General features: G+C 31.9%; 1 protein-coding gene across 1 annotated transcript in view; it reads left to right on the forward strand.

Annotated features, from left to right (window-relative positions):
* Positions 1–8936: 8936 nt before the first annotated feature.
* LOC127703265 (beta-1,3-galactosyltransferase brn-like) overlaps positions 8937–24045 on the forward strand; it is a 34792-nt gene continuing 19683 nt past the window's right edge. The window contains exon 1 of the mRNA XM_052207783.1: positions 8937–9078. The gene's annotated coding sequence lies outside the window, so the exon portion shown is untranslated. The remainder of the gene's footprint in view (positions 9079–24045) is intronic.

Genomic DNA, 24045 nt, shown 5'->3' on the forward strand with positions numbered 1-24045 from the left:
CAGTTTTTGGTAGGGTTCGTGTTGCTCAGTCTTTGATTTTCTATGTTGTGTTTTGTTTACTGTTGTTTGTTTGTCTTTTTCTTTTTAGCTGTGTCGTTGTCCGTTTATTTTCGACTTGTGAGTTTGAATGTCCCTTTGGTATCCTTCGCCTCTCTTTTACGCTCTTCCATGTTTATACTAAACGAACCTCATCATCAGGGTATACTCCTTCCAATAAAAGTGTTTTAAGTTAGTTATGAGGAAGCACGACTGAAATCAACACTACAGAAGTTTTACGGCCACTATCATGGATTGGTTGACTGATAAGATATGTCTGTGTCTCAACTAATTAGCAACATGTTTTTGCAATTTTAGATCTTTAGATAATAGAAAAATTGTCTCATACGTAGTTTTACAGATTGTGACATTTCGACCGGTTCGCATGGCGCATGATGCATCATGCATAACAGGAGACGCTTAACCCATCGACTCACCTGGTCTCGCTCCTTTTGTAGTTCATGTGATTCCCTCAGTTTTTACATGTTGCCTTGATTTGTCTCCTCAATCGATTAATGCTAGTTTAACATCGGTAAACTACTGCTCCCCATAATTGCGTCTAGTGTTGTTTTTTTAATGCTATGTACTTTCCGTTGAATGTATTCTACTTTCAGATAAGACTCGTATTTGAAAGAGAGTTTTCCAAAATATCATTCATATAGTTAAATCTTTATTATTAGGTCTTTCCACTTTTCCGTGGAAAGACCTATTGGTTTTCTTCTGATTATTATTATTATTTTTTTTCTTCCGCCTAATTTTTTTTCCTTTGCTGTTTTTTTGTTTCGCAAGATGTCGCTTAGACATATGGTATATGATATCGAACAGTTAATACGCTTTTGAAACTGACACCGCGTAACCAAAAACTTTTCGATGTAAGAGTTACCTCCCCGAACACTGTTTTACTTGTTATTACTTATATGTCGCAACCGCATAAGAAACCGACTAATTTATTTTACCAAATTGCTCGTTATATCCTCAGGATGATTTGATTAATTTTGACCGAAGCTATCCGGAGATTCCATATGAGAGTTATTTCCCCTTATGCATTTGATATAAGTGATGTGCATTTGTAACTGAAAAACCATAACATATAGGGACCTGAGGTCTTTTGATTTGAGGTCTTCGGTCAAAAAAAAAGAAAATAAGGTCAAGGTCAAAGGTCAAGGTCATATTCTAAATTTTGATTTTGGCTTGTTATCACTTATTTTCTGAGATTATAAAAGGTATCGACAAAATATTTTTTCAGAATTGTTAGTTGCGACATGTCGTAACACGTAAATTTTAGTTGAAAGGGTACGTAGACATTTAATGGGAGTTTTCGCCCCTTTTATATCTAATATTAGCTGTATGGTAATATAACTCATTAACAATATATAGTAGAGACCTAGAGTGTTTTGATTTGAGGCCCTTGTTTCATGACCTTGAAATTGGGGTCAAGGTCAAAGTTTGATTTGACGTTCTAGATTTTGACCTTTGCTTTAACTTTTAATGTATGCCTGATAAAGCTATGGTACTTTGTGCATTAAGTTGCAAGCCATATGACCTTGAAAAAATCAACCTTTTGTAAACCGGAAGTAGCTATTTCTTGTCCATATTTAATGTAAAAGTACATAGAACCATATATTTTTTGAATCAGTGTCAAGTAAACTATCAAATGATACCGGAAGGGCCTTTTTCAAACCGGAAGTAACAAATTATCTCCCTTATTTCACACAAAAATGTATAGAAACCATATATTTTTAAACTCAGCGTATAATAAGCTCTCATATGGCGCTGAAAATTACATTTCTAACCGAGTTTTAATATTTTTCATATCAAAATATATCGTTTCGGGTGGAAAGACCTTCAATTGTTCTCTGAACAATTGGTTTTTAATTTGTACATGTTCTTGTTCACGATGTATACATTGTCGGTATAAGAATATTAGAGGTTACAATATTCTTTTCGTTATTTCCCTTTTAAATCATCATTCTTGTAATATTATATATACATGTACATCCTATCGTATATGTTTTAAGCTTCCATTTGAGACATTACGGTAATTTATAAAGGTAATATAATTTGATTATAAATAGTAAAATGCGAGCCATGACACTTTTTACAAACTTCAGTTAACAACAGAGTTTGAATAGTGTTTGGGCGTTAAATGACAATAACTTTTCAAAGCTTTCTAAGTGATTTAGTCTAATTTCAAAGTTAATGTTAAAGATTGTAATAACAAAATGCTTGATTTTATAAACAAAAGTTTAAACTCATCGTGATGATCGATACGTGGATATGCCCTATCAATGATATAATAACTTAAATATGGTGAATAGTATTTTTCCTTACATATATATTAAGTTGATATATCATCAGGTTGAAGATGAAACCTGTTTTACCTGTTCTACGATATATCTGTCCAAATATGTTCCAGTGTAGAACTGTAATAAACTGTTTAACGACAGAACGGCTTCTGTTAAAAACTGTTCTGAATGTTTCAGGAAGCAACATTTGTTACAGCACTGACGCAGTAATCACAATTATACTTATATGAAGTAAATCAAAACAAAAAATGATAAAACTTTCCGTATTAACTCTCTAAAGACAGAACCTAATATAGCTTTAAAATAACAAGTGACAATTTATTTAAAATGGATTGAAGACATTATCTTGCACCAACACATACATTACGGAACTTTAGATATTTTATACTAGTTTCATTAAAGCTGCTCATCAAACTAGAAACATGGTTAATTTTTAAATTAGAGTTTTTTCTCAGTTTTCAGTAATTTCCTGTAAATCAATCTTTAATTTAGAGCATCTGTTATTTCTTTATTCATTGGTGTTTTCCTTTGATAAAGTTTAATCCACCATTTTTACATAAAGAAATGCCTGTACCAGGTCAGGGATATGACAGTTGTTTTCCATTCGTTTGATGTGATTGAGCTTTTGATTTTGCCATTTTATAAGGGACTTTCCGTTTTGAATTTCCCTTGGAGTTCGGTATTTTTGTTATTTATCTTTTTTTTTTTGTATGTTTTACAGGTTTATATGGTTTACAGGTTATAGCAAGGTTCAAATTTTATTAACTCTTGAGAGACTTTAATTTTCATTTTTATACAACATTTCATGCTTAATCTTAATCTTATTCATAGTTTATGTATTTTTAACATTTTAATCTACATCTGACAAATCCATATAGTTTTTATGTCATTTGAAGAAAAATGCTCAGGCATTTTACTTAAAAAAGAAACCCAGATAAATGTATGAATGTTGAAGCAGTTTACTTAATTTCTATTTATGCATTTTTTGTTTAGTTTGATTATACATTAAATAACCTCTTCCGGATTTGGTGCAAAGCGTTTCCTTTTGTGACTTTGAAATTGAATTTTAAAGAACCGGAAGTATGTCAAGTTTGAATGTAGATAAAAAGGCGTATGTCGTAACAGCAACAACAGAAAAGACACTTAGAGGTCATATTACGCTTTTAACGCATACATAGAAAAGTTTCCTCATTTCTGCATCGTATTGAATCCAATTTCCCTTCTATTGTTTCGAATGAAAGAAATGAAATATACACTGATTTTTTGACCAATCGATTCAGACAGACTATGAAGGGATCGCATGCAGTGAGCTAAAAGTTTTCGCCTTATGTTGACGGCCTCAGTGTGACTTTAAGATGAAGTTTAGTAATGAAGTGCTTTTCATGTTATATGTATATCTTATAACATCTGAACATCTTTAAGTTTCAATATATGGGGAAACATTAATAACCATGTATCATATTAAATGAATTTCGAGACGGTATGTCAACTGAAATCAATATATTATATCCAAATCGTTGAATACATTACAAAAGAACCTTACAAATATGGAATGATACTGATATGAAAGTTAATAAGAAATCTAAAATTGATTGTTATTTGGTCTAATATCATATATATATCAAAGTATCTCAAATATGATGACAGCGTTTCCCAGGCTGTATATTGTGATATTGATATGCTAACTGTCTATTCCTCAACTCCATAAATATTCAACAATTTCAGAAATAACAAAACATCTATCATTGATCAAAATATTTCTGAATAACGTTTGAATTGTTTAATTTCAAATGAAAATTAATATACTTGTTAGATATGATAACAATATTTAAGTTATTTCATGTAAAATCATGTCTGAAATTACATTGCATTGTAAATCATTTTGTTTAGTAGGTTTATTCATCAAAATATTATGATGGAATAATAACAGATAATATACTTAGGCTCTACTACTAGCAATGCTTTGAATTATAACTTTCAGATTTATTATTTTTCTATTAAAATTTTTGAAAATATAGAATTGGGATGTTGAAATACAAGAATTTAAAAGTCCAGGCATTGTTTTTACTATAAATGGTGATAAAACGATTACTGTAGGGAGATGTGTCGTGTCAAAAGTCGTGAGAAAATAACTCTAAGACTATTAGTTTTTATGACATATTAAACATTCAATACCGTTTAAGAAACAAATTGTTTTATTCAACAAATGACATGTATTGTGATTTAATTAGCACTTCACTTTTATTGATCTTTGTTGGATTTAGTTAGAACTCATGTTAAACACTTGGTGTCTCATCCAAATTTATCCACAATGACGTATGAAATTAATATAAAATACAGAGTTGTTTGCTTATTTGCAATGGTACAAGATAAGAAAGTAAAAATGTTAAGATCCCATAAGACCATTAGAAAAGAGTACAAGACTACAAAATTTAAGGTTAAAAATTTTAAAAGCTTTAATAAATTGGGGGAATTAATGTAATTGTCGCCAGAAAGGGAATAAGACGAGTTCAATATGTTTATCCTAGTTTGGTCTTCGTCTCCATACAATGTAGTATAAAACATGGCGATGTTGGGTGCATGACAGTAAAACAATAATTTAACAACATTAATACCCAAACTGAATGTGCAACATAGAGGTAATAATAATCATTTTCTGACATGAAAGATAATCGACCACTCTAAATTGATGTGCGTCTAGACAATCTGTGGATGAATTTGAGAGAAAAATACTACCATCATCACAGACCTTTCATTAAACACGAACACAAAATGCCCCAAAACCTTCAGTTATAAATAACAATAACCAGTTACGACTTTGCTACCTCAAAGAGGCACTTTATTTTTTGGGGGCGTGTTAACTGTTTTTTTCTTTAAGGAAACATCCTTAATCAGCTGATTAGTGCAAAATGAAATTATGTACACAGTAAGATTCAAAGTTAGATAAGACTAGGAAAAGCTAATTTCTTCAATAATTTAAGTATAGCAGTCAACGAAAAAAAATGCATATTGAAAAAAAATACTTGATAATACTTTGCCAAAGAATGCTTCTCTTACTGAAACCTATCTAAAATACTTAATATACAGAAAAGTCATATCATCTGAGTATTTGATATCGGCCACTGTAAGAATTAATTTTGGCGGTTAAAAATTGTCATGTCGACATCATTTCAAATAATATTTTTTTTTATTTTTTGCAGCATCATTTCAAATTATGAAGATAATTCATATTGAAGGTATATTTGTCTTCACTTGTAAAGCGAACAAAGTCTTTCAAGTAGTTACGGTCACACATAATAAGTTCGGTATTTATCGTCTTGTCATTATTGCGGAATTAAGGTGACAATAGTTTAATAGTTCTATGTAGCAACATTCCAGCAGCGCCTGCATACGGAGTATATATCTCCCAGTTGATACGATATTCCAGGGCTTGTATTTCATATCATGATTTCCTTGATAGAGGGTTGCTGCTCACGAGGAAGCTATTAAACCAAGAGTTCCAAGTGGTGAAGTTGAAATCATCCCTTCATAAGTTTTACGGACGCAACACGAGTTGGTTGATCGTTATAGAATATCCGTTTCACAGATGATAACGGATATGCTCCTAATGTCGTCACTACTATCCCGTCCCCTTTCCCGAATGTGACCTACCGAATTAGACTTATTACATGGTTTGTACTTACATGAGCAACACGACTGGTGCCACATGTGGAGCAGGATCTGCTTACCCTTCCGGAGCACCTGAGATCAACCCCAGTTTTGGTGGGGTTCGTGTTGCTCAGTCTTTAGTTTTCTATGTTGTGTTTTGTGTACTTTTGTTTATCTGATGGTCTTTTTCTTTTTTAGCCATGGCGTTGTCAGTTTATTTTCGACTAATGAGTTTGAATGTCCCTCTGGTATCTTTCGCCTCTCTTTTTTAACGAGATGCAAGTCTATTAAATCGATTAGGAAGAGACAAAAATAGGTAACAAACAAAACCTGGTGGAATTACATGAACTCCAAAGGAGCGAGACCGGTTGCGTCGATAGGGTAAACGTCAGCTGCTATGCATGCATGCGCATCAACCACAATGCAAATTCACACCCGGAATTCGGATACACGTACAATGTAAATAATATGTATGTCATTAAACTTGACTATACAAAATTTTAAAAAATGCGTCTGTTTTGGTAAAGCAGACGTGACTGTATCGATTTCCCTTCTTACTACATGTAGGAGTTTTTCTACCTTTTTAGAAATCTGGTACAGGCAGCAATAACGTATGATATATGGATATAGAATATAAACCAAAATGGTTTTCTCTTTGGTTAACATATAGAACAAATCATATCTATCATTTAATAGTAAGTTTTATCATGAGGTTTAAAAAATATAGAGATAAAACGTAAAATAACAAAAAAACCGAACACCATGGAAAATTCAAAACGGAAAGTCCCTTATCAAATTGCAAAAGCTCAAACACACCAAATGAATGGAAAAAAATAACATATCGAAAACACACCAAAAATGAGGTTATCAGTTGTGCCACATGAAAATTATTATATATTGAAATACATTGGGTCTGTATTAGACAATATTGTTCCCGGGGAAAATAAAATAAAACCAAAATTGTTAAATATATTCTCCCGAGGTCTAAATGATATGGACAAAACATACAGACTGAGATATCGCCGCAGTATGTAATAAAATGTGAAGACAGCACAATGGTTAATCCAATCTCAAAGGATATACGACACTATTACCACACAAATAGCTCACAAATTTTTGACAGAAAAGTAGATATCGAACTCCATCACAAATAGGTGTTAACTCATATGAAACGGATATGAAAAATCCAGCATTTTGATATCATCTTCGATATATTTGTTGATGAAATCAGTATTGTTCTTTACAAAGTAAGATTGTTCATGACCTAAAACAAGGATTGTGAATCTACGATTCCCAACGTTTGTAGAAACCATGTAGTCGATCTTTCAATTGATCATGGGAATAGTAGTGTAACGTGTATAAAAATCTAAAGTTTTGGTATTACTGCAAAATAATAAAGATTAGGATTGAAGATTTTGGAGTTGGTCTTTCGCCTTTTATTACGTTTGCCAAAGTTGTTGAAAGTAACAACAGCGTCAACCTACTTATCTGTATCATAATCTTTTATTTAAGGCAATATAATCGGCATTTTCGTCTCAATCAATCTATATAATCTTAGATAGATTAGGTAATCTAGCTAATCTCTAAATTTAAGCATTTTCTTAAAATTGTTTATTTTAATTCAATCAAGGTTCGGGGTCTTTTATATCTGTATATACGGTATGGGTTTGCTCATTGTTGAAGGCCGTGCGTTGACTTTTACAGATTTGCAAAGTCACTGTTCCTTAGCGCATGTTGTATATAAATGCACTGTATAGATACTTAACAATTTAGCTTTTGTAAACTCAAGATCAAATAATATACAAATAATTTCACGATATATTAAATTTTCATTTTATAGGGTGTTGCGATAAATAACATGTTTATAGATTAAATTAAATCCACGGAAAAGCTAAAACCAATAAAAGAGTAGGAATATAAATAGTGATTTCAATATATATTAGTTGTATACATGCATCAGATGATAAATACATACTCCATATTGACATATGCAAGCTATACGATTAACCTTCATCAGGAACGCTCAGAGCCGAATATTTAAGTGCAGAGGACAATGATAAATTTCGAAAGGTAAAGATAGTTTTTATTTCTTTTACTTACTGATTTTCTAATGTGTAAGTGTGTGTTTTATTTTCATCTTTTTGTAGTTATTTTTCTTTTCTTTAATATATTTTTTTTACTTTTTCATATCTATGTGAATATTTTTAAAAGCAGTTTGTATTTCCTAAGTGAAAAAGTTCTGTTAGCTGTTAAAAACATTATAGATTAAAAATGTTGTTATTAAAATAATGATATCCTTGAAAAATGAATATGTATTTTATTAAGTTTCAAAAATGGGGAGAAATACATTGCAGGAAGAAAAAATCAATGGTTTATTTTTTTAAATGTTTTACAGAGGAAGTTTCATGACCAATATATGTCACAAAATGGTCACAAGGTCGAGATATATATATATATAATTGATAATTTTGTTAACTATTCATCGAGCAAATTTGATAGTATCAAATAATGTTATTGGAAAAGAATAAAACAAGAATTTTAAAAATTACAAGAAATAAGTAACCGTGTAGATTAGACCTAAGGTAAAGGTTCAAATATCCGAATAAAACCTCCGAATTAAACATGATGTGTTTATAAAACTATTTTTAAAAAGTACAAAGTATATATTCCGCATGTATAAGCATTTTCCGGATTTGTTTCAATTTTATTTGTAAAAATTATAGTGGTGAAGAAATTTTAATTATCTCTCATTTCCTTAAGTACACTTATACAGTTATGTACATACTTTGCTTTTTTTCAATTGATTGTCACATGTGTAAATTATTTCCTGAATATGTATGCCCACATATCTATACATTCGTACTTTTGTACATCCTCTTACTAGTTTTGTCACAAATAGTTTAAAAGAATATCAATATGCATTTTTTCTCTATTGAGATTTTAAAGTTTTAAGTCGTATATATTTAAAGATGATGATGTAAATGATAGACGTAAAGTAATTATTTTCAGGAGCTTGTTTTAGATGTGTGCGCAATGATCATATTTCAGGACGTATATTATGTGTAGAACTTGAGGACTTCAAAAGCAGGTATTTATATATAACCGTTAGTAACAGATTTGAAATAAGTTTTACTTGAGTTAAGTTCTGTCGGCAGTTGATTTTTTTAATTGTTGCAAATAAATCAGGCTTTTGATTATCTCTTGAATTATTTCACTTTTTGTCATGGGGGTATTTTATAGCGCTTACGAACTTATAAAATTTAGAAAGTGATTTATTTTTCATAGTTTACTTTAATAATATCTTAAGTTTTGTCACATTATCATTTTTGCAATTATCAATATAATGTGTGCATGCATGTTTCGGTAAATGCATATACCGCCTGATTGGTTCGTGTATTTTTGCGTCCATTCGTTTTTCGTTTTGAGATATCAAAAACAAAAAACGGAAAACGAAAGTGTTTATGTTTTTCATTTTTGATTTCTCAAAAACCAAAACAAACAAAAAAAGTGTTTTCGTTTTTTGTTTTCGATATCTTCAAACAAAAAATGAAAAACGGAAGTGTTTTCGTTTTTTGTTTTCGATATCAATTATCAAAAACGAAAAACGACATTTGGCTTCAATTAATGTATTTAGCTTGGGTATTTCTCGTTTGAATATGAACAAAGTTTCCATTTCATAGTCGTCGAGAATGATGTATCATGTCCACGTAATGCGTTTTATTATCGCTTTATCTCCTTTTTTGAGTATTATATTTAACGTAGACAAAATAGACCGCCTGACTTATGAATTGAAATAAGGTTATTTGTAAAACAAAGACTTTATAATATTCTTGCGTTTATCTATAAAAAGAAATACAATTGTAATATTTGAATATCAAATGGATTACAAATTTAGATTATACAATGAAATATACTATAAAGATGGTTAAAATGTAAATATTTCATTACTATATCCCATTAACAAGGTAGGTTACTACTTAAATGATAAGAAAACTAGCCCGGCCGTTGAAGTATCATAATACATGTACACATCGGTTATCAGATAAATAGTTTTTAAACGGAGATAAAGCCAATGAATGAAAAAGATATAAACAATCTTAATAGACATTTTCGAAAAGTCATCTTCACGGACACTTATACCGACACCGATACCTACACTGACTATAAAAATAGAGGGACCGTATCAAAATGGAAAAATATACTAAATGAATTCAATTTAACATTTTATAACTATATTAACGAGGTAAATTATATTTAAAAATAAACGCATATATTTTTAATATGGCGACCCTGCAAATAGGATGGATATCCCATAGAAGAAAAAAACCTCCCTCGTAAAACTTTGTTTGACTCAGCAGAGGTAGAAAAAAATATACTTCATTATTCATTAGTTGGTTTTCTATAATTATTCGTTAGTTGGTTTTCTATAATTGTTTATTCAAAATCTGAGCTAAAAACACAAAGTGCTCTCATCAGTTTTTGAATTCTTTAAGTGATGATTTGTGATATTCCAACTGTTTTCTTCTAATTGTCGAATTATACTGATTGGTCTTTTTCAAGCAGTAAATTACATTTCATGTATTTTTTGGGGTAAAATAACCAAAATGGGTATTCATCTTATCAAAAGAGAAAATCGGGTACACCTTTTTACGTCCAAGCGGTTTTTGAGTTGACTGTTTTGTCCTGAATACGTATAAAGCAAAAATATTGATACATCAGTCTCGCTTCAGATCCATTTATAGATTTAGGCTACATTTTGATATAATAACATTACACAATCACAGTACCAAAACAGGAAATATATGGGTCAAGTGAAATACCTTTCAAATGTTAAAACTGGAAGTGTATTTCTTAGATGTATTTTGTTTTACTTTCGTTCAATCATTTTTTAGTGAAAACTTAAGGCATATTAATTATTCTATTTATGAAATGTATAAAAAAAAAAGTGGGACAAATGTTGTTCACTAACTCCTCCTTAGATTTATACAAAAAGTCCATGACTTTATAAGTGGATCTTAAAAATGCATAACTGAAAAAAAAACATTTTTGTGTGTGTAATCTAGGTTAATTATTCTTCAACCTCTGCAAATGTTTAGTCTGCCCTTCCACATAATACTTAAATAAAATTTTTTTAATGTTTTTATTTACTTTCAAAATGTCCCCCTGACAACCAACCAAACAATAGTTTCTAAAGTCCTAAAAGTACATAAGATGCTTTATAGCTAGTAGATACATTTGTTTTTTTAACACAACTGTCATGTAAGGATCGTTATTATGCCAAGTGGATAAATTTATCGGTTTTCAAGAGCTAAGTTGACAGCGCGGGTCATCTCTACAATGGCTTCCATTTTCACGATTGAAAAAATTATCGGCGTTAATGAGAGATCATTTTGACGAAGTAGAATCCTGACTTTCTGTGGAAAATTCTACTAATTTACACAAAGCCTTCCCATTTTTTAGAAAATATAATATGAAGATCGGTCAATTCTCAGCTTCTAAGCAGAGCCAATAAATCAACAAATCATTGAAAATATTTTTTATACAGTATTTAAAGGGGCACTAGCTACGAGATACATAAAAAATCTAATATATGATTTTTTTTTTTGTTCAATCATTAATGAAAGTGAAATAGTGAAATAATTATTCGATTTTAGCCGCCAGTATGGTTCAATTTTGTCAAAATAAGCTAAGAAACATTGATGATGAATTATTCACTTGCAAGTGAATAATTAGACCTCATTGAATCCGTATTCATGTGAACTTTAATTTAACCCCTTAGCTAGAGATGGATAACACGTGAATTGTTTTGGGGGACAACTCGATAGTTAATTAGATGGCGTTTAGACTAAAATACACACGAAACGAAGCTACGTGTTATCATACCCATGTCATGTTAACTGTTTATTTTAGACTTTTAATAGTTTGGATAAATGTTTTACATTTTATAAATCAAATATGAGAATTTTAGTCAAATCGGTGAACATGAATTTGACAGCTAGTGCCCCTTTAATTAAAGTGTAAATTATGTATATATTTTTTTATAAATGCCTGTGCTCATTTTACACCTTGAGATGACCCCACCTAAAACGGTTACCTGTAGTCCTAGGCATAGGTGTAAGCGTCAGTGTCGATAAGTTTTCGAAAATGTCTATTAGACGTGTTAGGAAAGTCAATACGATTTTGACGCTGATGTGAAATACCAATACCACTACAGGCTATTGTGGGGACTATCTCAAAAAGCCCAGGTAGTCATTCATTATAGTTACCTGTATGGGTTTGTTTGATAATGGATCATAATGCTGAGATGATTTTTATACAATTAAGTAATAACAATTTACACCGAGGAGGATCCAGCAAAACAAAACAATCATTATTAATATAATCATAAAATTGACTTGGTTCATAGTAATGATCGAATAAGTTTAAGATCGTTGTTCCCCCATTTCTTACTATGTTGTTGAACGACTACAAGGAAAATCTGCAAAGTGATCAAAATAAATGAATAAAAAAACACTGCATTCAAAATACATCCGAATCCGATTTTTTACACTACGCCAATCTTTGTTCAAAATGTTCGTTTATTTGAAATTTATTTAAGATATACCTTTCGTAGCATTTATACGGGATGGGTTCTTTTTTTTTTTTTTTGGGGGGGGGGGGGGGGGGCATACGGTGACCAATGGTTGCAAACATTTGCGTCATTTGGTCTCTGGTAGATAGTTGTCTACTTTGGCAGTCATACCACATCTCCTTAATTTATATTATTTTCTAGATTAGAGAAATGTGTAGCTTAAAATGCTAATAAAAACATCTAGCAATTTGTGTACTTGACAATTAAAGAAAATAAAAGAATGAAACAAAAGCTATTTCAATTTGATACTCTTTATCTTTTTATTTTATCTAGGAAGTTCACTCTGGCAATTTAATGTAATGCTGAAAAGGAACAAAACCTAAAAAAAACCCGTTAAAATGTGTGAATTAATTATTCTTATTCACATTTATACTGACATTTTCTTTCTATCAACTTTTGTCAGTTAGTTTTTCGGACAGAAGAGTTATCGAATTAAGTTTAAAAAGCTTTGTGTAAATTAAGTTTTGGGCATTATTCAAGCATGTTAAATTTACGTTTCGGTATCACGGTTTCCTCCACCAACAAAAAAGAACACCACGATTAAATTGAGATATTGTTGAAAGTGGCGTTAAAGTTTCATATGGAGAAGTTAATCTTATTATCTTTGGGTCAGAAGGATATTTTGAAAATTGAATATTCGTTTTTACCTCTTGCAAAGCTTGCTAAATTGTATGTCTGGCATTTTTTTTTCTCGATTTCCTTCATTTTATTCTACCTAATATTCACTATACTCTCTGCTTTCTTAATTGGACGGTATATAGTGATGGTTGGATGGGTCCATCCGTCCGTTCTTCTGTCCATGCATTGCATTCATACCCAGATAGTAGTAGACAATACGAATCACATACGGCTCGTGGAAAGTTGTTTTCTTGGACATTAAAACGATGCGCAGCAAGACAACCTTACATATTCTACTCATATTATTTAATGTATATATTTGGACGTGTGGTTGTAAAATCCGCCATTCCCATTCTTGACCCTTAAATACATTTTTTGTGAATTTATTTTGCACTCCCAAATCAAACAAATACAAATGAATGTGTGAAGATCTATGTAAGGCCAATGCACGTCTTAAAAACATTGGATTCGACGTTAACCGTTCGCTTCATATCAAACACACCACAAAGTTAAACTATACTACTCCGGGATACTTTTCAATGCAATTGCATTTTGAGAAAGTCCCCACTTGAATTGGTATTGCGCAGTATTTACATTCCTTTCCTTACACGTCTAATACACCTTTTCAACAATTGTGTACACCTACAGTTGACAACGACTACGACAGGTAAGATGTAAGTGGTCGTCTCAAAGTAGTAATTAATGGTTTTATACAATATTTACCAGTAACTGAATTGAAAGGATTTTTTCCCCTATATGTATTTACCACAACGATATTTTTCTTGTTTTGGTTGTAAACCATTTACTGATTTAAATTCTTTAATTTTAGTTTGAATTAGTTATGAATGAGGGTCGGGATAGGGTTAACAGAATAGACAGAATATAGCACAATGGGTGCTTATTTGTAAAGAAAAGAGAATAATGGGCAATTTAAATAAAGAATAGAGAAAATGGCTTAAAAAGAGGGAGAATTGAGGGACCACCAACTAAGTAGTGCATATTTAAACAGACAATTGTTTTATATCTATTGACAAGGGCGGCAAAAGTCTATACAAAGTCCTTTATATTTGGCCTCAGATTCCTTCGTAATGTACTTTATACTTGGTAGTTTTTTTAATTCACTTCATGCTATGTTCAATTTAAATCTGTATTCAGTTACAAATTGTACAAAACTTTCCTTTTTGAATTTTCCTCGGAGTTCAGTATTTTTGTGATTTTACTTTTTAGATAAAGCGAAAGTCCTATTTCATATTTTGATTATATTTTGTTTTTAATTCCAATACAAAACATACTTGACAATATTGAGAAAAAGCAGACACGGGCAATGGACACGACAAAAATAAAGCATAAAATCACAAAATGCAACACATAAAAAAACATTCAGAGTTACCGCGTGATCTTCAATTATGTCGGGTAGTCATTACCAAGCAGCGAGATCTGATCGGCCCCGACAAAAAAAGAGATAAAATCTAATGCCGCAGCATAGTATTGCAAAATAAGAATTATTCCGAGAAAATAATATGCTATTGACCAACATATTCCGGGGTTGGAACAGGCGCATAACAAATGCGGCGGGGGTTTTACTGATATAATTGGATCCAAAACACCCCCCTATGTTTGATCAGAGGTGAAATAAAAAAGAACATAATCATTGGGACGCATAGTAAAACTAGATAAGAGTAAAAACCCGAAGCGTAGATCAACAAAAGGGGAAAATCAAGAAACAAAATTAAACAAATCCGGGGACAAGTGAAAAAGGGTAATTTTCTCAAAGAAAACCAAAGCTTGAATAGAAAAAAACTGACTCCGTTAATCTGGGATTAACACAAATGCTCCGACAGGGTAAGCAAGTTCTAGCTTCTGACAAGACACTACATTTTGTAGACGTGTTTTTCATAACAGTTATGCCCGGGAACGGAGAAAATGTATCAATAACAAAGGAACAACTTAAAACAGTCAATTTTATTCAATACGTACAACAAGTATAGTGAAGATCTGTTGAGAAACGCAACCTCTACAATGTTCACAAGTGTGTTTTGACCGCGTTACGGATGGACAGATAGTCCAGTTACAATGTCCTCTCCGTAGCTTAATTACTATTGGGATGATAAAATGTAGAGTCTGAAAATAACATTCCAAAAAACGAGTTAATGGCTATTGGCAAGCGGTGCGATCTTCCATCGAAAACTCGTACTACTAAATATTAATAATCATATTACCGAAGAAGCAATTGATTCGGATGTAAATATGGATTGCCGATTTTTATTTTCTTTTTCGATTTATAGAATTGAAAGAGAAATGTATACATATAATAAGTATTATGAAAGAAAGAGAAAAAACACAGAAAATCCACAATAGCTATATTTGCTCAATATCCGTTCTTTTTCAAAATCATACCGTTCAAATCGAATATGTACGTATATTGGTCCGGGTACACAGTTATCTTCCCTCAATTTTCGTTGTCCACAAATATAGTTCCCTTTAATTTCAGTATATTTTTCTTAATTTTTTTTTTTGCCTTTCCTTTGAATTTTCCCCCCTTTTTTTGCTTTTATGTGAATGTAAAGTCATCGAAGATAATTTCTGTAAAATTTCTTTTTGATATTTTGAGCAGAAATGCATGATTTGGTTAGGTAAACTTAGGTGTCAACCACAGAAATAACCAAAAGCACAGACGCTAGAGGTACATGAGCCTTGAGTATGCACCCTTTTCTCCTTTTGGTAGAGGGGAGTAGGGGGAGGCCAATTTCCCAAGAATTTATTTCACTCATTGAGTCAAACACTAACATTTGTCTGGAAATTGAAAATTTAAGATGACGTAATACATTGTGTCACAGTTTTACATATTCCCTTAAAATCAAAATAATATATAGTGCTATATGTTGCTGTTGAAGGCATTTTGATGCAAAATTATGAATGGGTAGAATAGAGCCAATTTCCCCAATACTTGTTTCCCTAACAGAGTCTATATTTGTTTTTCATATCTTTATTCCACTTGAGCTGTGGTACCATGAATCGAAGTAAAGATTGATAGACTTTTTGAAAATGGTCCTGGTGTGAAATAAATTGAGGGGTAATCGGCCCTACCTTTTTACATGTTCTTGACTTTTATAAAATCCGCGGACGACGCTAGCCAAAATGAATTAATTTGTATCCGAAAGAAAATACATATAATAGCTTTACTATATATATATATATTATTTTAAAGAATTTTAACTATGTCTTATTTATTCATTATGACGATAATTACTCAAAAGTTGCCAAAAAATTCCAGTTTCATTGGAGTTTTTCTTCCAAGCATGAGTGAAGAGAACTTATTGCTAATATCCAAACACATTATTACTGTTTAGTTATTCGCTTATTCTTTTTAAAGTCCCCCTTCGACTAATGGAGACCACAAAACAATAAGTATACTTGCTTACCATGTCAAGACCTATGCATTGCGCCTTAAAGTATAGCCCCGATTTTAATGCCCATTACACCTCAGGTGATAAATTGTTGAATATCACAAAACGGATTCAGATAATTACGGAAGCCCATTAAGGACCTCCCAAAAATATATATTCGAATTCGAAAACACGAATTTAAATCGTTATCACGAATTGAAGAATTCGTTATAACAGATTAAATTCGTGATAACGAATTTCCGGAATTAGTTATAACAGTTTTTGTAATTCGTAATAACGAATTAGATTCGTTATCACAATCTTTTGTAATTCGAGATAACGGATTAAAATCGTAATAACGAATTCTAGAATTCGTGATAACATTTTTAATTCGTGATATCGAATTCGAATTATATATTCGGGAGGTCCTAAATGGGCTTCCGTAGATAACCAACCCAATACCAGAGATATATTCTCAACTGTTACATTTTGTAAACCCATCTAGATTGGAAGCCCATTTTGAAAAAAAAAATAATTTCAACTCTTGATTACGAATTAAAAAACCGTGATCACTGATTTGAATCGTAATCACTGATTAAAATCATACTTACTTATTTTGTAATTCGTTATCACGGATTTAATTTGCGATAACCAATCTGAGGAATTAGTTACCTCAATTTTTTTGTTATTCGTGATCACGGATTAAATCAATGATTACGAATACGTTGAATTAGTAATCACGAATTTGTAGAAATTGTTATCACATTTTTTTGGTAATTCGTAATTACGGATTAAAATCGTTATAATGAATTTCATAAATAGTTATAACGGATTAAATTCGTTATCACAAATTCGTAGAAATTGTTATAACGAATTTAATCCGTTATCACAAATTATACAATTTGTTATAACGATTTTAAACCGTTATCACGAATTACAATAATCTGTGATAACGAATTTAATCAGTAATCACGAATTACAAAAACAACTTTGATAACAAATTACTCAAATTCGTGAGAACGATTTTAATCCGTAATATCGAATTATAAAGTTCGTTATCACGTTTTTGATCCGTTATCACGAATTACAAAAAACTGTGATAACGAATTTAATCCGTTATTACGAATTTCAAAAACTGTTATAACTAATTCCATAAATTCGTGATAACGAATTTAATCTGTGATAACGAATTCTAGAATTCGTGATAACAATTTAAATTCGTGATATCGAATTCGAATTATATTTTCTGGAGGTCCTAAATGTGCTTCCGTAGTAATCACATTTATGTAATTCTTCCTTCACGAATTAAATCCGTTATCACATGTATATATTTTCAAATCCGTGTTAACGAATCTTTTTTAATATTGAACAAAATCAATCCGTGATCACGAATTATAAAAACCTGTGATAACGAATTTAATCCTTTATCCCGAATTGCAAAAGTATGTTATAGCGAATTCAACCGTCATAACGAGTCATTATTCTTGATAACGAAATATATAATTCATGATAACGATTTAATCTCTGATCTCGATTTTTAAATTCTATAACTCGAATTCGTGATCCTAAATGGACTTCCGTGTTCTAGCACACCTTTTGCTTTGTCCCTGGGAAACATGAACTGCTGCTTTATTGGAAATTGTAAAATAGAATATATGTATCTAAGATATCTAAGAAATAAATTAAGGTGCCCCGTGATTGTCTAACTGTTGGATTGTTTTTGTATGTTACATTGAGATTGTCTGGCAATTTTTGACATAATTTGTTAGATTTATTTGCCAGTTTGTAATTTGTTGATATAACCCAGCAGTGGTTTTCTACCGTTGTACCGTACAAGAATTATAGAAATAAAGCATAGAAATCCGCTCAAACCGAGCTAAAGGCGTCTTCTACTTAAAGTGAGGGAATTCCACCTTAAAGATCTAATTGGACTATGAATTAGATGAAGAAGGCAATGAAAACGCCGTTCCTTTCCTTTTGTTTTTATCTTATCAATTTTCTTTCATGAATTGATTCGCCGTCTCCTCGGCTGTTATTCAATTTATCGAAAAAAATTATCGTGAAAGAATAGGTAACGGTGGTCAAGTATTGCGATTGGATCGTGAAAGATATTTATAGGATCTTGATCAGATTATTTGATAATACCACACCAACTAGTTGCCTTATAACAGTATAAGTCCGTTTGTCCGTCCTGCATATACATGTAAGTTCATATCGTATTTTTTTTAAAAACACCGCAGGAAAGCAACTGTCATATTCATGACTTGGCACATGCATTTACCTAAGTAATGGTGGATTAAACCTGGTTTCTAACTAACTAAAATGCCCACTTGTATGTCAGTTGTTTAATGTTCCGTAATATTGCCAAATTGGGTGAGCGACCCCAACATACATAATTGGTTAACGGGGCCATTACTATGACCCAGCAGCCAAAACTGTGTATACAAACATAACAGACATACAACACAACTGAATTTAACGTTCAAACACACATACAATTAAATCAAACAAAGACGTCAACAAAGGGTTTTTGTAGTTGATAATACAGTCAGTATAGTAAAGCATAATGACATATACACTTTCCGTATAAAATACAAAATAAATAAAATATAAATACAAGGGTAAACAAAATGAAAACAACACCATAAAAAACTCATGTGTACGAATAACACCCTGTAACCACCCGCGTAGGGAACACCAAAAGCCAAAAACCTAAAATCTGGATGCACATATACCGAAACACGTCAAGAGTCATACGACCATATGGAGCATAATAGTACATAGACAAAAAGAGTAAAACTGTGAAGTAGATAAAATTCTACACAGAGTCAGCACCTAGAATCTATAACTGAAAACTATTCTGTATTATTTTTTAAGTAGACAATGAATATTTATCTATTAGGTCTTGATACATTCGTATGAACTTTTAAAAAAAAAGGACGAGACGTTCTTCACAAAGCCCTGGTTCGTTATTTTTTTGCAAAGACACTGATAATCTTTTACAAACTCTGAGTAGCAGCTGCAAGCTCCTTAAAATCGTATGAGTTAAGAAATGTATACTGGATACGCGGATGTAGTTGGTAATTTGCTGCTAAGGTTAGGAAAATTTATAATTTCAAAATTGAAATCATCTCGTTTGTCGTAAACTTTGGTTTTGAGATGACCGCTGTAGTCAAATTCGCGGTATATGTATAAAAATGAGACAGAGTAAGCTGTATATGTGGTGTCTAATCTATCGCTCAGGAATATTAACCACCCCGTATAACCCGATACAAATGAATCCGGACGTTGACGCGTTCGAATCGAACGCACCGTGTACCACGGAGTTCAGACAGAGAAGAATTTATAATTTTAAGGAAATTCCAATATTTATTCTTCGGATATTTTGCGTCAATATATTCTTTGCTGTATCACCTATCTCGTACTGCAAGGCTTTTTAAATATTTTATTTCTTTATAGGCAAATATCAAAATACGCACGCCCTTGCCACTGATAAAAGCATGCTCACTATTTTTTATACTTAAAAATTTCAGGTTTCCCGTGACTCATATCTTTTAAAACATACATTTTGAATAATATTATAGTTGAGACTTATTAAATTTGTTAAGACTTTAGTTTTTTGTGTTGTCTAGAAACCAAAAAATGCATTTTGTCACATGGGTTTATTTTCAAATTGTGTAAGCTTCGTTATTTGTACACTTTTTTATACTGTACGATTCGTTGCGAAAACATTGCAGTTGCATTTTTCATATGAATTTCGCATGTATTAAAACATGTTGTCATATGTCGATAACAATATACATGTTAAAAAAATGATTTACCACCATAAGCCAACATACGATCTCCGTTGCATAGTTGAAATACACTTGGAAGTATTAGAGCTCTTTAGTACATGTAAGAAGTGTCATAATCAATAAAGTCAGGAACCTATCTTTTGTTAGTGTTTTTTTTTAAGTTTTAGTTCATTTGTATGTTTCGGACTTTAATGTGGCGTTCATTTCGCAGAACTAGAATACATTATTATTAAGGGGCTAGCTGAAGTCCACCTCAAGGTCTGAGATTTTCCCACTGGGTTGACGACCCATTGGTGGCCTTAGGCCTGTTTCCATTCTCTAATCTAATTGCGAATATTGTATTCTGTTTCATAATTTTACTGAATATAAATTAAGTCATGGTGTGAAGTTGCGTCAACGCACATCTCAAAAAATATAATGGTATATAAATATATGAACGAAGGATTTCCTTTCCATATCGATAGAACACGTTAATCCTGCCTTTGAAATTATATGTGTACCTCTTCCGAGCCAGGAACCTGTAGTACAGTGGTTGTCGTTGTCAGATATGGTTTTTCGTAAATTAGTTTGTTATAAATGAGGAGGTTAGTTTTCTCGTTTGAATTGTTTCACATTTTTCATGTCGGGGCCTTTTATAGCCGACAATACGAAATGTTTGTTCATTGTCATAGGCCGTACGGTGGCCCATAATTTTTTAACTCTGGAGGATAGTTGTCTCATTTGCTATCCCCACATTTCTTCATTTCTATATAGATATATAGTCAGCCGGGTTTAAGAACATCAGTTGTTCGACCTGTTAGTCAAATGCGATTTGTTAAAATATACTTTTCACTTTTTTGGTCTTTTGGAAAATGTTGTTTGTGTTGTATTTAGACCCATCTACCAAGAAATTTGTTTTACATGCACACGTATAAAAATTGCGGTTTTTATCCAACACAATCATAGGTTTGAACGTTGTTTTCAATTTAGACTTGTTTATATTTTTTAGTTTGGGCTTGTATTATATTTTCCTTCGGGTTTATATGATCCGTTCATCCTATTTCGACTCTTTTAAATTCAAGAGTCTATTCTAAATTGAGGTAAATTATATGGCCTTCCTAATACCGTTTCGATCCCTAACATCACTGAAAAGACATTACTTGTCTAAATCCGGATATGGTGTACACATTTTTGCACCTCATGTTTGCGGTATACTTTCTCCGCAAGTTTATTGTTTTCTGTTTGGTATTAAATTAATAATTAAGATCCATGTTACATCTCGTGATCAATTTATTTGGCAATCGTCAATGGCAGTCAGCAGGGTTTAAGAACATCAGTTGTTCGACCTGTTAGTCAAATGCGATTTGTTAAAATATACTTTTCACTTTTTTTGGTCTTTTGGAAAATGTTGTTTGTGTTGTATTTAGACCCCTCTACCAAAAAATTTGTTTGACATGCACACGTATAAAAATTGCGGTTTTTATCCAACACAATCATAGGTTAGAACGTTGTTTTCAATTTAGACTTGTATATATATATATATATATATATATATATACAACTCGTCTAAACATCAGCCAAACAATGTTAGATCTGTAAATTTGCTTTCGCAAATTTTTAGTTATATATATATATATATATATGCATCAAAATTCAATATGCACAATTATTGTAGAACTGAGGAAGTACACGTAGTATATATGAAGGTTATTTGGGTCGGATGGGATGGGAATAGTATACAAATCTATCTTGTATGTCCTAATTTTCTTGTTACGAACGCCACATTGGTCAAGCACGCCTACAATTTTCTTTACATACTGACCACCGAAAATGTCCGTCCAAAAATAAATTCGATGAGTGGTACCTTATCTAACTTAGGTGTTGAAAACAGTTATGGTAAACCTATGACCGTAAAGAAATGGATTATCTGGTTTCCCTGTTTTACCTGTAAAATGAATCGTGCAAATGTAATAGAAATCTGCGCACAAATGTAATGATTTTTACGCGCAAATGTAATGGCAATGGGCGCAAGATATAAACATAATTGCTTAATTTCCCCCAACATTATAATGTTTTACTACTGTATTGCCACAATCAAAATGATTCATCATTCGTTCAGAATATTATTAGCATCTTAACCCTATACCCATTCTTCAGTATATTAATTTCGTTCAAATTTTGACTTCTTACTTATTTTACCCCCTTTTCTTCATGAAAAATCATAAGCACCAATCTGAAGAACCAACTACTCTTAATGGACACTTGTTATTGCTCTTGTTTTCTCGTGTGAATATCAAGAACACAGACGCATGCGTTTGTCTCGTAATCGAAAACCTAAACTTTTTCTTGAATAACCCGAGTGCTTTATCATTCGAAGTAAAAGCGTGGTTGTATTTCTGGCCAAATACAAAACCAACATTACCAAAGTCAGCAACTGAAAGTATTTAGAAACACAACAAGTTTGACTTTCCAAACCTGTGCCATATTTAAAATAGTCAGCACGATAAGGGTAACCATGCAGTTGAGTATTTCAGCTTTTAAAAAGGAAGCTTTTTTTAAAACTTATTTTAAACAAGAGTGCAAACGCTGAAATGTCTCGCCTGCTTTACTGGCCAATGTTGTTATTTTGAAAGTCTTAAAGATAAAGGTTTTACTGGAAGCATTACAGAAACTTAACATTTCTAAAGATCTATGACAATGAGGATAAGGTCAGATAAATCGTGTCAGACAGACATATACACCTTACATTTTTTATACACCAAATATAGTTGACCTATTGCGTGTGCTAATTGAAAAACAGACCAAAACACAAAAACTTAACATTGACCAATAAACCATGAAATTGAAGTCAAGGTCAGATGAAACCTGCAAGACTGACATGTACCTGTTACAATCATTCCATACACCAAATATAGTTGACCTACTGCTTATAGTATTTGAGAAACGGACCTAATCTCGTAACTTTAACCTTGATCACTGATCCATATAATGAGGTCGAGGTCAGGTGAACTCTGCCTGATGGGCATGTAGACGTTGCAAGGAACCCATATACCAAATATAGTTATCCTATTACTCATAATAAGTGACAAATTCACATGACAAAAAACTCAATTTTTTTTCAAGCAGTCGCCGAACCATGGACAAGGACAATGGACATATGTTTGACGAAAACTTCGTAACATAAGGTATCTGCATACAAGATATGAAGCATCCAGTTCTTCTACCTTCTGAAATATAAAGCTTTACACAAATAGTTTACGCCGCCGCCGGATAGTAATACCTATGTCTCGCATACTGCTTTCGTCGCAGGCAAGACAAAAATAGGACAGAAATGACAAGAAGGATTAGCACTGATGCACGTGTATTATGATTGACTGGTCGTTGTTTTTTTAAGTGTCCAATGGCAAACATTTCATGAATGTTCAGGATGCGAACAAATTAACAATAAATACAATATGTAGGTCCTATAATAAGGGTTGGTCGGGGTGAATTTTAGAAAATGAAATTTAGCCTCGCAACATGCCCCTATGGACCCCTCAAAGAGTTGTTGAAAGGGTTCTTACCGTTTAGAGGGCGTGGCACTCTCTTATCGAGCCATCGGATTTCTGTTCGGAAAAAGACCAAGATATGACCATTTTCCTATAACC

This window comes from Mytilus californianus, unplaced genomic scaffold, assembly GCF_021869535.1.
Source record: "Mytilus californianus isolate M0D057914Y unplaced genomic scaffold, xbMytCali1.0.p SCAF_5, whole genome shotgun sequence".
Taxonomy (NCBI): Eukaryota; Metazoa; Mollusca; class Bivalvia; order Mytilida; family Mytilidae; genus Mytilus; species Mytilus californianus.